At 37.0% G+C, this 13,357-nt stretch overlaps 1 protein-coding gene across 1 annotated transcript in view; it reads left to right on the forward strand.

Moving 5' to 3' along the window:
- SHLD1 (shieldin complex subunit 1) overlaps window positions 1-13,357 on the forward strand; it is a 2,230,375-nt gene that overhangs the window by 2,105,126 nt on the left and 111,892 nt on the right. The gene's annotated exons all lie outside the window — the stretch shown is intronic.

The following is a 13,357-nucleotide window of genomic DNA, read 5'->3' on the forward strand; positions in this document are numbered from 1 at the left end:
CAACTGGCTTACAGACAGAACTCACACGGTAAGAATAGCGGGCTCCAGGTCTGACTCTAAACCAGTCACAAGTGGTGTCCTGCAAGGCTCAGTTCTGGGACCCCTACTGTTCGGCATATATTTCACGGACATCCTCCAAAAAGACCTTACAGAGACAGACACCTGGTGTCAAAGTCATGGCCTCAAGCTAAATGCCAAAAAATGCATCGTCATCCCGTTTGGGAAAAACAAAACACCCATGAATTACCACATAGGTGGCAGCTCCCTTAATACAGAAGAGGTAATAAGAGATCTGGGGACCCAAGTAGATAGTAATCTCTCCTTTGACAATCATATTGCCAAAATAGTTAGGAAATCCTTATATGTGACCCATCTAATTACTAAGGGGTTCGCAGCTAGAAATAAAGAGGTTATAGTGCCCCTCTACTCGTCTCTCATCAGACCCATCATAGAGTACAATGTCCCATTTGGGGTGTACCTCACAAGACACTTCCAACAGCTTGAATGACCACAAAAGCACCTCACCAAGAGGATTACTGGCCTCAAAGATATGTCCTATGCAGCCCGACTGAAAAAACTCTGGCTGTACTCAGTAGCATATCGCTTACTCAGAGGTGATCTCTGCCTGACTTACAAAGCCATGTCCAACTCAGAATTGATGGATATGCTCCACCTAAAGAAATCCAAGTCACTGCGAGCCACGCGCTCTAGTGAGCTAAACCTCGCCACAACAATAAATAGAACATGCTGGAGGGATAGATTCCTGTCACAGAGACTCGCCATGCTTTGGAACAAAATTCCTAACTACATTAGGCAGAGCCCCTCACTAACACTCTTCAAGAGAAGCCTTGACGAGTGGATGGGTAGCAGAAAGTACACCCCTGGGATCACTTCATTGGCTCTGCTTGACAGAGGCTCAGTTAATTAATCAATGGGGCGGCAAAAGCCGACACACTCTGGCTAGACTTATAAATGCCCTCGGGCAGATAGCCTAGTACCTACCTATGAACCTATAATTCCAAAACATTAATAATTTTTGTTATACTATCCTCATTTTTCATCACAATGTTTCTTTCCTGACTTCATGTTCTGAACCTCGTATTGTTGTTAAAAACAGAATTTCTGGGCCTATGTCTGGTTGCAGACATGAACTGAGAGCTACTTTTGTGAGGCAATGACACTGTAATAACCTTCGGAGAACACAGAAACATGGGTGCTTTCCAAAGGTTGCTTGAATGATTTCTTTAACCAGCAACATCTCAAGTTGTGCATCATTAGTTTCTAGATCTGAATTTACTTACTTTGTAAAAATTTCCAAAGTTTTTGGGTTTCCAAAATCGTGATGGCAGTGGACCCATTCCTAACTCAGGGTACAGGTAGAGTTCAGGAAATTAGTATTGTTTCAGTCTTTGACATTAGCCAAAAGTACTCTTCTCAGAATCCATAATGTACCCAGAATAGCTTCATTCTGCAGTTAGTATGGAATCATATGCACTGGTAGCATATTTAAGTATTATTGTATTTTTTTATTAGTCCTGTAACTCCTACTACTGTTGAAACTTTCTGAGTATCTTTCTTCCACATTGCTCTCATTTCTGCAAGCAAATCCTAGTATTTTATGACTTTATATCTCTCTGTACATAAGGCACTGTAATTACTGGCTGTAGCAATTTAATGACTAAAGCTACTTTTTGCATTTAATTTTTGGACTAGTTTATCTGGTTTTCTTCCATCTATTTTTTGAACTGTTAGTATTGTGAGATCCCTTGTTATATAAATTTCATCACTGTTGAAAATGCTTTGTGGTTCATGTTTCTGGTGCTTTTTAGCTCCTTCTGTTTTGCGGTGTTTGCACAATTCTCAGTGCAACAGCCTTACCACATTGCTTTGCTTTTCAGTATACAAACCTTCAGCCACGAGTGTATCACTCTCAGCAATAAGATGTGCATTTTACCAGTTCTGCTTTCTGGAACCTGCATTTGTCTGTTTCTCCCAATTTTTCAGTAGACTCCCAATGCTGGGTTATTGCCAACTAATATATTTTAACTGGTAAACTGTGCATTCATGGTGAGTTTGTATATACTTCCATTTGTCATTTCCACTTGTAAGATAGATGTAATAATGATTGCTCATTAAACTGCCACTAATTCTAATGGTCTTTCATACAGCTGAAAATGAAAGAGATTCATTTGCACATATTCTTTCAGTTCTTGTCATTAACTTTATTTTGTAATCTCAGCCTTTATGATAGCTATAATGTTATCTATAATAACAGCTTAATACTAATATGTTACTGTTCATCAGTGCTAGGATATCTTGCTAGAGTCAGAAAGATTGAATATGTTGATATTTAAGAGTTATTTCTATGGTAAATTATTGTGAGTCCAAAATGTTCCAGTAGATAAATGCAGGTGTATCAGATTTATGATTTTGCTTTCACTGTGGAAGCTGTTTTCACTGTTAATAAAGTGGGCAGCTATGTTAATGCATAGTCATGAATCTCAGTTTCTTACTGCACTGCATATTTGTAGTCTAACTTATTGAAGCTACCTAAGTCAAAACGTGAAACTTTATGAAGGATTTGTGAAATACATCCTGTGAATAAAATCTGTATTTACTATAATAAAACATAATTTTATCAGATGCCTTTAAGTAATTTATAAAGGTAATATTTTTCTTCTGAGTCCTGTATACCTGTTTTACATAGTCTGAAAGTATAAAAAATGAAAAGCATTAATATGGCCAGTTCTTTAAGTGTTCGTTCTTTCCAATTCACTGTAGAATTATAAATAAAAAAAATGCATGTTTTAAAATGCTTAATGCATTCCTGTTTATCTCAAGAGGTATATACAAAGTATGCTTTCACATAATGTTGTTAACTGAATTTATACCCCTTGTTTCTTTTTTCATACATTGTGTAGTTTAAGCTTTGAAGATATTTTTAATTTATTATTTTTTATTTTATTATCCTTACAAATTACATAAAAATAAGACTATACTCCCTTTTGATTATTTTTATGTTTCTGAGACTGCAAAATCATGATAAGAATTAGAGATTATGTTTCAGCAAAGACGAGACTACATGCCATCTATACTATCTGTTTTCCTGTATGGTCCTACTGTACTGCTAAACAGAGATGCCGTGGTATGAATTATGTGATTACATTATATCTTTTGAGTAGCAGCATGTGCTATGGATCAGTCTGACAAATGCTTTGCCATTGCCGTCACAAATGGACCAGAACATGATGTAGCCATACCCTGCTTTTTATTTGTGCATTAGTGTGCCTTATTGAAGACCGTTGTTATACAAGAAAATCAGCAAGTTAGCAGCCTTGAAATGTGTTGCCTGTGCATGCTGGACAGTAGATCAACACTCTGAACTAACTGAACATGCATCAGACTGGTGTATAACTAAACATATGTACCATTGGGAACCAGCACTTCCTAGTAGGCCTGGCTATCAAATTAAATACAGTGTATAATGCAAACAAATTTTGTTTAATCTGAAAAATTATAAAGTGGGTGGAGATGTAAAACAGAATCAGCTTCTCTAACATAAAAAAATATATATGCTCCCCCCCAAAAAAAAAAATAAACCAGTGAGCATTCTGTCGTTTTGTATACTAGTAGTGTAAGAGCTGCAAGAAAATTGTCTGTATGAATAACTATGACCTCTCAAGCTTTACTTACATTGTTGTGATTATTTACACATTCATTCATTCATTTGTTCATACATTTTCCATTACCTGCTTAATGAAATGCAGAGTTTTGGATAAGCCATACTGTATTCTGGCACACAGAAGCTTACCCTGACCAAACACCAACCAATCACAGCATGCACACTCAGACACACCCACACACCCACAGTCACATAGCTTATACACGTAGTGGTAATTTAGCGGATCAGTCTTGCAGCAATACTATATCTTTGGGATATGAGGGGAAAGTGAAACACCTAATGAAAACCCACATGGATGCAGTGAGGAGATTCTGCACAGAAGGCAAACCAATCAAAAAACAAGTTGGGGAATTAAGCTCTTTAAGACAACATCACTAATCATTGTGTCTCTGTGCTATTCTGTCTTGATTATATTTCATTTTAAACATACCAGATCTTATCTCAACCCATCCGGTGCTGTTTCTGCATACCTGTTTGGTAATAGAAGCATTAATTGATTTATATTTTATTTTTTTACCTCTGATTTTTACTGTTTGTTGGAAAAAGGATAAACTATAGGCAGGCACAATCTAGCCCTCCCAGGAGGTCTAGCTAGTTCTAAATTGAGCCACATCTGCCAGTGGTTGTGAGCAGAAGCTATTCTGCAGACATGTCTAATGTCTTTGTGTGATGTGCAAAATTAATGTGGTGGGTCAGAATAACCATTTTATGAAGTACATCCATCTGTAAAAGTTTAGCTTGGTGAACTTAATTTACTATTAATTTGCATATTGTTTGATTTATCCATACAGTTTGAATTAATTTATCAGTTATTCTAATTTCTGTGAATTCAGCAACTGTTGATTTATTTATTTTTATTCCTTTTAAAATTCTTTACTTTGTAGTTAATGACAGTGGCTTTATTAAACAATTGTACCATTTATGATTTGCTGTAGCACTGGTACCTTGTGTATTGCACTAAATTGTGTGTGTGTGTGTGTGTGTGTGTGTGTGTGTGTGTGTGTGTGTGTATGTATATATATATATCTATATATATATATATATATATATATATATATTTGTACACACACACACATATATATATATATATATATATATATATATATATATATATATATAGACATAAAAGTAATATATAACAAAACTGGAGACCTATGTTCCTTGTGTCAAACACTGTTCATAGTAAATCTATTCTAGACTTACTAAGGATGATTGTACTTGTACAGTTGGAACCACTTGAAAAACTATCATTACATATATCAGTGATGTTTCTGAAGGAAGTACACTGTGTTAGTAAAGATAACTCAACTCCTATTAAACAAGCTACTACAGATGACAGCTTTGGAATTCAGGATACAGATGTACAGCAGTCTGACGATTCTGAAAATAAAGAATCCAACACCAAAACATGGCAGTAAAATAAATCAGTGTACTTTAATGTAAGCACTTTCACAAACAAGTCGCTTAATCAGATAATACACAACCACCGCACATGGGTGGTGATTCCAAAATATCTGCTATTACTGGGAAGTGACCAAGATTTTATTATAAGAATAATATCTCCTTAAAACATATGCTATGCTATCCCAAGGGTCAAGAGGAAAGGAAAACTTTTAAAACCACAAATAACATAGGTGTGAGGAAGTGTTATAACTGTGTATACTGCAAATTTATAGATACAACAGCTCCATTTATACACCTGGATGTGGGAAAGGCACATAAATTTAATGTGGAGGCTGATTGCAATATAAAAAATATTGTTTATTTGGCCCACTGTGGTATTGTTATGCATTTTATGTTGGGAACTCCAACAGAAGGTTGAGGGAATGTATACATGACCATTTATATTGTATATGGAAAGTGCTATAGCAAAACAAGTACTGAAAGAGGGAAGTGCGCATTATTTTAGATTTATGGTGATAGATGTGTATGAAAGTAAGGCGAATGGGTGATATAGTGAATTGCACAGAAGACCATGAATTAAAATGGATTTTGACACTTAGATCACATTCAGGAAGTGGGTTGAATGAATATTTGTCATTAAAGCCTGTTCTGAAAAAACGAAAGTTCAAACGTAAACAGAGAACTGAATGTTCATTGGGATGCATGTCAAAGCTTAGGAGAAAGAAATACACATTGTTTACATTGTTGCCTGGAAACATCTTAATTAGATTGTGGATTTGATAGGCCTATTTGAATGTTAATTGAATACAAATATGTATTATGTGCTGTGGTTGTGTATTATTGTCTGATGAAGCAACTTGTTCGTGAAAGCGCTTACATTAAAGTACACTGATTTATTTTATTGCTGTGTTTCAGTGTTGGATTCTTTATTTTCAGATATAGTGATTTCTCAGTGGTTACAACACCATTAATTGTGAGGGATAGTGCTTTTTTAGTGGAGTCTGAGGATTCAGAGCATGCTGGAGAGAAAAAAGAAAGAGAGAAAGTCACAGCAAGTAAGGAAGAAAAAGACATTTATAGATGTATATAATGCTAATGGAAAATATACTAAACAAAATGAACCTACTTTGATATGTAATACCCAGATTGTAACATTGTTCAGCCACAGAACATTCAGTCTACAGAAATATAGCATCACTGTTCCAACAGAGAGGATAGAAAAAAGAAGCAAGGGGCAGACTGAAAAGGAAGACCTCTAAATTTTACTTGGAAGGACTAAAGAACATTGCCATAAGAAAAAGAAAAGAAAGATTCAGATTGACAACATGGCACAGGCTGTGAAACTACAAAGACAGCTAGCTAGATGTTAACTGTGGGTTTGCAAATGGTGTAGGTGGTTAAAACAGTGGGATTAATAAGACTAACGGGGAAGAAGATTATTCTATTTTAACAGTGGAAAGAGCAGATATTAGTGAATTAGAAGTGGGAGATTATTAGGTTCAGGACAGAAATTATATATTAGTAATTGGAGATTCTGTTATTAAAGGAACTGATACTCACATTTGCAAAGAGGGTAATGAATATTGAATAGTGTTATGCCTGCCAGGAGTCAAAATACAGAACGTGAGTAGGGCCTTATGATATGTAAATAAGTATGGAACTGTTTTGTACAAGTTGAATCAAATTATCTCATATTTAAGGACCCACTGATTATTACAAGGAACACAGCCCTTTTAATTAACATAACTTGTATAGGTGATTGAACTTGTTCTTCACAAATCCCATTTAGAAAGGAGAATCAGGTCAGCGAGAATGACAAGATATTTTAGTAAACACCTATGTGAAAAAAATGTTCCATTTTAAGATGTGAGAATATATAGGATATCCTAGCTTAAGTTTTGGGCAGATATGCATTTAGACAGTATGGAGTCCACTTATTAAGACAAGCAGATTGAATGTTTGCTGCAGATATATTACATTATTTGAGTAACACAAGTCTGGATTCGTGCCAGGTCAGAAATTCAACATTTCACAAAGAACAACATTTAATCTCATGTCATTTTCATTCATTCCTCAACTGTTGTGCTCAGATCTGACCTGGCCACTTTTTACAGCTTGTGGAACACTGAAGCTCTCAAGCACCTCTGTTGCCCATAATGCACTAGTCCCCTACTATACCTCAGATCTCATTTACAGCCTTCACGTTTGAATGTGGTCACTGTTAGCCCTCGAGTTGTAACTTGCTTTTTGTGAGTAGTATTAAATTGTAACCTTCTTTCCTTTTTGATTTACATCTTCTCTTGCCCTTATTACACTATTTAGTGTATTGTTCTCAATACCATTGTTGGTATTTTCTCTGTCTGTCTTCATTTTCCCTTACCTTTCAGGTACTCCTTTTAAATTACCATTGCTGGTAATACTTCCATTCATCATTTTCATAACCGTTTGAAAGTTTAAAAATAATAAAAAAAATATTTCTCTTTCTCTATTTTGTCTGCTACTATTTACATTCATAGATATGTCTGAAAAACATTTGAGTTTTAAAAAATGTGAGGCCTGTAACCATAAGTTTCCATGGTCGGATACAAATGAGTTGTGTGCTTATTGCTTAGACCCAGCCCATTTGAACTCTGCATGCGATATGTGTAAGGCCTTTAAGCCAAGGACCCTTACTAACCCCAAAAATAAATTAATTTTAAGGAAATTAATGCCTTTGACATCCTGTGATACACCATCTGGGGCTCAAACCCCCAAGAAAGGTGATACAAAAAGGCCAGGCAGAGGAAGCCTGCAAAATCAAGGGTCCACTGCTGAATGGAGGTCTAATTTTCCACCTCTGGAGACAGTAGGGGGTCATGTATCCCTGCACCACAGAGCCTGGCTACAGATTACAAAATTTTCATGGGTGCAGAGGATTATTTCCACAGATTAAATACCCTTTTCCTTACTCCATTTTCCACCCAATCAGAAGAAGGCAGCAGCACTAGAAATAAAAAAAGTTGCTCAAAGTCTCCAGGATACCTCTCAGGGTGTATTGATATCTTCTAGTACTTCTCCATAATATCCTGCCAAAGAAGTTCCAAAGAAGAGAAAGTATAAAAGGAGACACTACAAAAAAGAGTCATCTAGGAGGTCCTCCAGACCAGAAAGAGTCTGGAACTTACTCAGCATTCTATTTAGTGCCAAAGAAAACAGGGACTGGAGACTAATTTGGGATCAGTTCAGTACACAAAGTTCCAGATGGTCACGGTTCAGTCATTTCTGCCTTTTCTGCAAAAAAGATGATTGGATGTACTCAGTAGATTTTCAGAGTGCTTACTGTCATACAGAATGAACAGACAATCCAGAAGATACCTATGCTTCTGATTGGAAGCCAGTCATTAACAATTCAGAGCTCTGCTTTTTGGTCTCACCACAGCCACCAGGGTGTTCACCAAATGTATTGCAGTAGTGGCAGCTCACTTGAGACTGCAAGGATTCCAGGTGTTTCCTTACTTGGATGACTGTCTCATAACTGCTCCAACCAAGCATCATCTGATCAAAGCATGAGATTATGCACTCCAGTTATACTCTCACCTGGAAATTTCTGTCAGTCACAGCAAATCTGAACTAGAAACAACTCAAATATTAGAGTTTATCAGAGCTTTGTTCAACACAGTATCCTTGACAGCTTCTCTCCCTTTACCATATGATTCATGTCAAAAAGATCATTCAAAATTCCCCTCCCTCAACTCAATTGATCTTTCAAGCATTGGGTCAGTGTCTGCTGTGATAGTTTTGGTTCTGTTAGCATGATACCACATAAGAATTCTTCAGGACCCAAGCAACTCAGTGGTCTATTCTTCACCAACCCTTTTCCATCCAAATCAAAATAACTCAGGCTTGCAAAAACTATCTCCTTTGATGTATTTACTCCGATCAGATAATGTAGGGTCACCCCTTCACTTCCTCTGAGCCCAAATCCATAGTTACCAAGGACACTTCCCAGATCAGGTGTGGGGGGGTGCAATTCTTGGGAAAGACAGTGCAAGGCACATGGTCCCCCGAAGATACCAATATGCATATCAGTGTCCTAGAAATGAAAACAGTCCTCCTAGTGTGGCAAGACTTCCAAGACACTCTCCCCTTTGGGACCATTGTGATTCAGACAGATAATATGTCAATAGCTTGGTATGTCAATAAACAAGGAGGAACCAATTCTTATCCCCTTTGTCAAGAAGCTTTGAGAGTGTGGCAAAGGGCAATTTCATCCAGTCATTTTCTGATAGCAAAGCACATTCCAAGGAAATCTAGTGTGATAGCAGACAAATTAAGCAGGTCCATTTAATACTTTATAAGTAATCACTCAACACAAAAGTTAACATGAAAAGATATTCTGTCTATGAAATCAATCTTGCTGCAATTTCTTTGCATCTCCCCTCGACAAGAAATGCAGCAGGTTCTTTGTCCTGCCCCCCCCCCACCAGGGAAAGAACCAAGAAATGCTCTTCTTCATGACTGACCCCCCCCCCCCCATCTCCTCTACGGCTTTCCTCCAGTACCTATAATCCCCAAATTCCTTCATAAACCATCTTGATTAAAGAGCAAAGAGCACAGTCACCCTCTTTGCTCCTTATTGGCCTAGTCAGATTTGGTTCCCCTTTCTTTGGCTTCATCTCCTTCACCTGCCATGGATTCTGGATCCATTTTCAGACCTCCTGTCTCATCCATCAGACATGATACACTCAGACATCTTAAGCTTGAAATTGATCACATGGTTTCTCCACTTCTGTTGCTAGCAAGACAGCCCATGCTCTACTCCCCTGTCTACCACATTCCTTTATCCTCCCACAAAGCTTCAACTAGAAGAATTTACAGAAGTAAATGGAAAAGGTTTATTGTTTGGGCACAGCAGAATGACACTGATCATTTTTCAGCACCAGCATCTAAAGTTCTTGAGTTTGTAGCTACAATTTTTAATGAAGTTGCTAGTTCTTCAACTATAAAAGTAAAACTAGCTGCCATTTCTTATTTTCACATTGGAGTAAACAATTTGTCTTTAGCTTCTTCCAAACTTTAAAGGTCTTTATAAGGGGAACCCCTTTTAAAGACCCACTGACCAGTGGGATTTGAATTTAATTTTAGAATGTTTAACCCAGTCTCCCTTTAAACCATCAGCCAAGTGTGAAATAAAAATTTTAACCTGGAAGACCATCTTTTTAGTGGCCATTACATCTGCTAGAAGAATATCAGAACTTCAAGCCCTATTTTCTAAACCTTCCTTTTATTCCTTCCTAAGGTGGTGTCAGAATCCAATAGTAATGAAACTATTAACTTTCCAGTTTTCTTTCTAAATTTTTCAAACAAATGAGAGTCTTTGTTGCATCTGTTAGATGTTTACAAACAGTTACATTTTATCTGCATAGGACAACAATTTTCAGGAAGTCAGATCAATTATTTGTCTTCTTTTTGAATTAAAAATTGGACAAACTCATTACTAAAGTAACCTTAGGCAAATGGTTAACTGATGGTATTTCATTTGTTTACAAAAAAATAGGTTTGCCTTAGCAAAAACCTCTAAAAGCTCATTATCCTAGGTCTATAGCAACCTCTTCAGTATTTTTATCCACATCTTCCTTGGATGATATTTGTGCAGCTGCAACTTGATGTAACCATTATACTTGCTCATTACAAATTGGATCTGGTCTCCAGGGGAAGAGCAGCCTTTGGCTCAGTGGTGCTCATAAATATCCTATCTTAGAGTCCTCTCAAGATTTAGGTGGCTGGGAACTCTGTCCCAGCAGTTGAGAAATGAATGAAAACGACAGCATCACATAAAAAAGCTATGTACTTACCATAACGTTCCGTCTGTGTTGTCCGTTTTCATTTCTCCTCAACGTCCCTCCCTCCAGCCTCCTACCAATTTGACTTCTGGAAGGATTAAAATATGCTAAATGAACCAATGTTCCATTATTTGAGCTCCAGATACTGTCATTTGTTATTTACTATATTGATAAAAGGTCAGTAAACAAGATCTGAGGTGTGGTAGGGGACTGGTGCATTATGGGTAAGATAGGAGCTTGCTTCATTGTTCCATGAGCTGTAAAAAGTGACTGAATCAGATTTGAGGGCTGGATCTGAACCCAACAGTTGAGGAAGAATGAAAATGGACAACGCAGATGGAATATTATGATGAGTACATAACTTTTTTTTATCTGCATTGGTTGTTAATACAAGGAGAATTCACATGACATTGATGCTTTTGTTTTTCTTGTTTTTCTTTCGGCTTTTCCCAATTAGGGATCACCACAGTAGAACTCTGGTCCGCTAATGATTGGCAGTAGATTTTTTACGGGTGCTGAGGTGCCAGCTCGACGCCCAACCTTTAATGAAGGCACACCCATTCTATGCATGTCTTTCAAATGCCACTCGACCGCGGGGAGGACATGCAGACTACACACAGAAGGCGCTCCAGCTGAGAATTGAACGGGAGAACCTCTTGCTGTGAGGCAACAATGCTACCGCTGCACCACCGCGGCTTACCATTGATGCTTTTATTGATTCTAAAACATGGTTGAAGCACAATGACTAGAAATCAACTTTGTCAATGTATATTTTTTTAGTGTAACAGATATTGTTGTTCATTCACGCTATGTCATTGGTATAAAGGTTCTGTACTTGCACAAACCCCCACTGGCGACTTTCCCGAGCCCAGAATCCCTTCATCTGGACTCTGTGTGATAGGGGATTGGCTAAGCCTCTCCCATCAAGGGAAACCTAACTCTTGTCACAGAAAGTCAGCTGTTAAATTATTTAGTGTTAGCTGTAGGACTCGTATAGTTAAATCTCCTCAACAGTCTGCATTGGTGGATTACAGCTTTATTATTATTATATACTTTTGATTTCTTTCTGTTTTATTTAAAAAAATATATAATTCATTACACATATGTGTGCATGTTAACTTTTCATTTTAATATTCTTGGTATTTACTACTATTCCTCCAGGAAGTCTAACTTACTATTGTGTATTTTGTATGGTTAATATAGCATAGCATTACCCACACCCAGAATATGACATTATTTAAGAAAAGAAACTACTTTCTTAAATAATGGCATAGTATAATGCCTGTTTACTGCCCTTCGCAGATGTCTGGCATCTGATGTACTGTACATCATATGTTAAACTCATTTAACATAGCGAGACACTAAAAAAAAACAATGGAGATCTTGCTTTCTCCGTTCTCCGTTGCTTATTTAACCCATTTAACATAGCGAGACAGTGTTTAAAAATGAAAAAGTCCGGGCGACGGACCTTTTCCATTAGTATAAACGCACGCTGGCCAATCAGCGTGCACGTTTTGGGGGGCTCATGGTATAATACTGCTTTTATGCAGCCATGGAGCTTTTCTAAAGTGTTTTATGACTTGCACTGGAAAACTAAACTTCTTTGGTGTCAGCTGAATAGTAGGGACTGCCTTGTGCATGTAAGCCAAGAGGTCTGTTGTTTATCTAACTCATTTTGAAGTTCTGACAGGAAACTGTATTTTTCAATTTTCCTTTATTTTTAAGATATTTTCTTCTCATTTAACACTGCTATTTTGTATATTAAATTGCAATTTTACCTCAAATTTCTTTATTTGCATTTTCTGTGGGGAAATATTTTTATTTCTGACAGGCTAATCTCTACGGAATTACTTATTTATACTGTTTAAAAGGTTTCTGTTTGATTTAAATATATATTTCATTTTTTGTCATTATTTCAACAGAGAATTTTAATTGATATTGTTACTGTGTGTGCTGTTATTTATTACACTACGCAGATTGCAGAACAAGGCTTAGAACAATTTAAACTGTTTCTGCTATGTTTTTGCAGTTTACCCTTAGCTATTGTGTGGGAACATAGTTTATATATGTATTATTGCTGCTCTTAGTCAAACCTTAATATCGTCATTGCTTTTCCCCTGATTTAATGGATCCTGATACAGCTGTCCCCATTAAATTCAGTTGCACCTAAAATAAAAACAAAAATCAACAAAAACATGCCTCAGGCTATGTTTTGTGAATCTGTTGTTGCCTTAAGTCATTCTGCAGACCACTTACCCTTTCCCTTATCATCCTCTGGTGTGAGCCAGCCGTCCTCTGTGGTGTGGGTGTCAGACATATTCGCTGGGGCTGTTCCAGCACCTGGTTTAAGTAACGAGAGAACCAAACCCTTTAGGTGCAGGAGAGGTCTGGGTTAAGGGACCTTTAATATGGGATACTGTCCACCTGTGTGGTTCATAGTAAGAAGAAA

Source organism: Protopterus annectens, chromosome 1.part2, assembly GCF_019279795.1.
Source record: "Protopterus annectens isolate FY-2018-M chromosome 1.part2, PAN1.0, whole genome shotgun sequence".
Taxonomy (NCBI): domain Eukaryota; kingdom Metazoa; phylum Chordata; order Ceratodontiformes; family Protopteridae; genus Protopterus; species Protopterus annectens.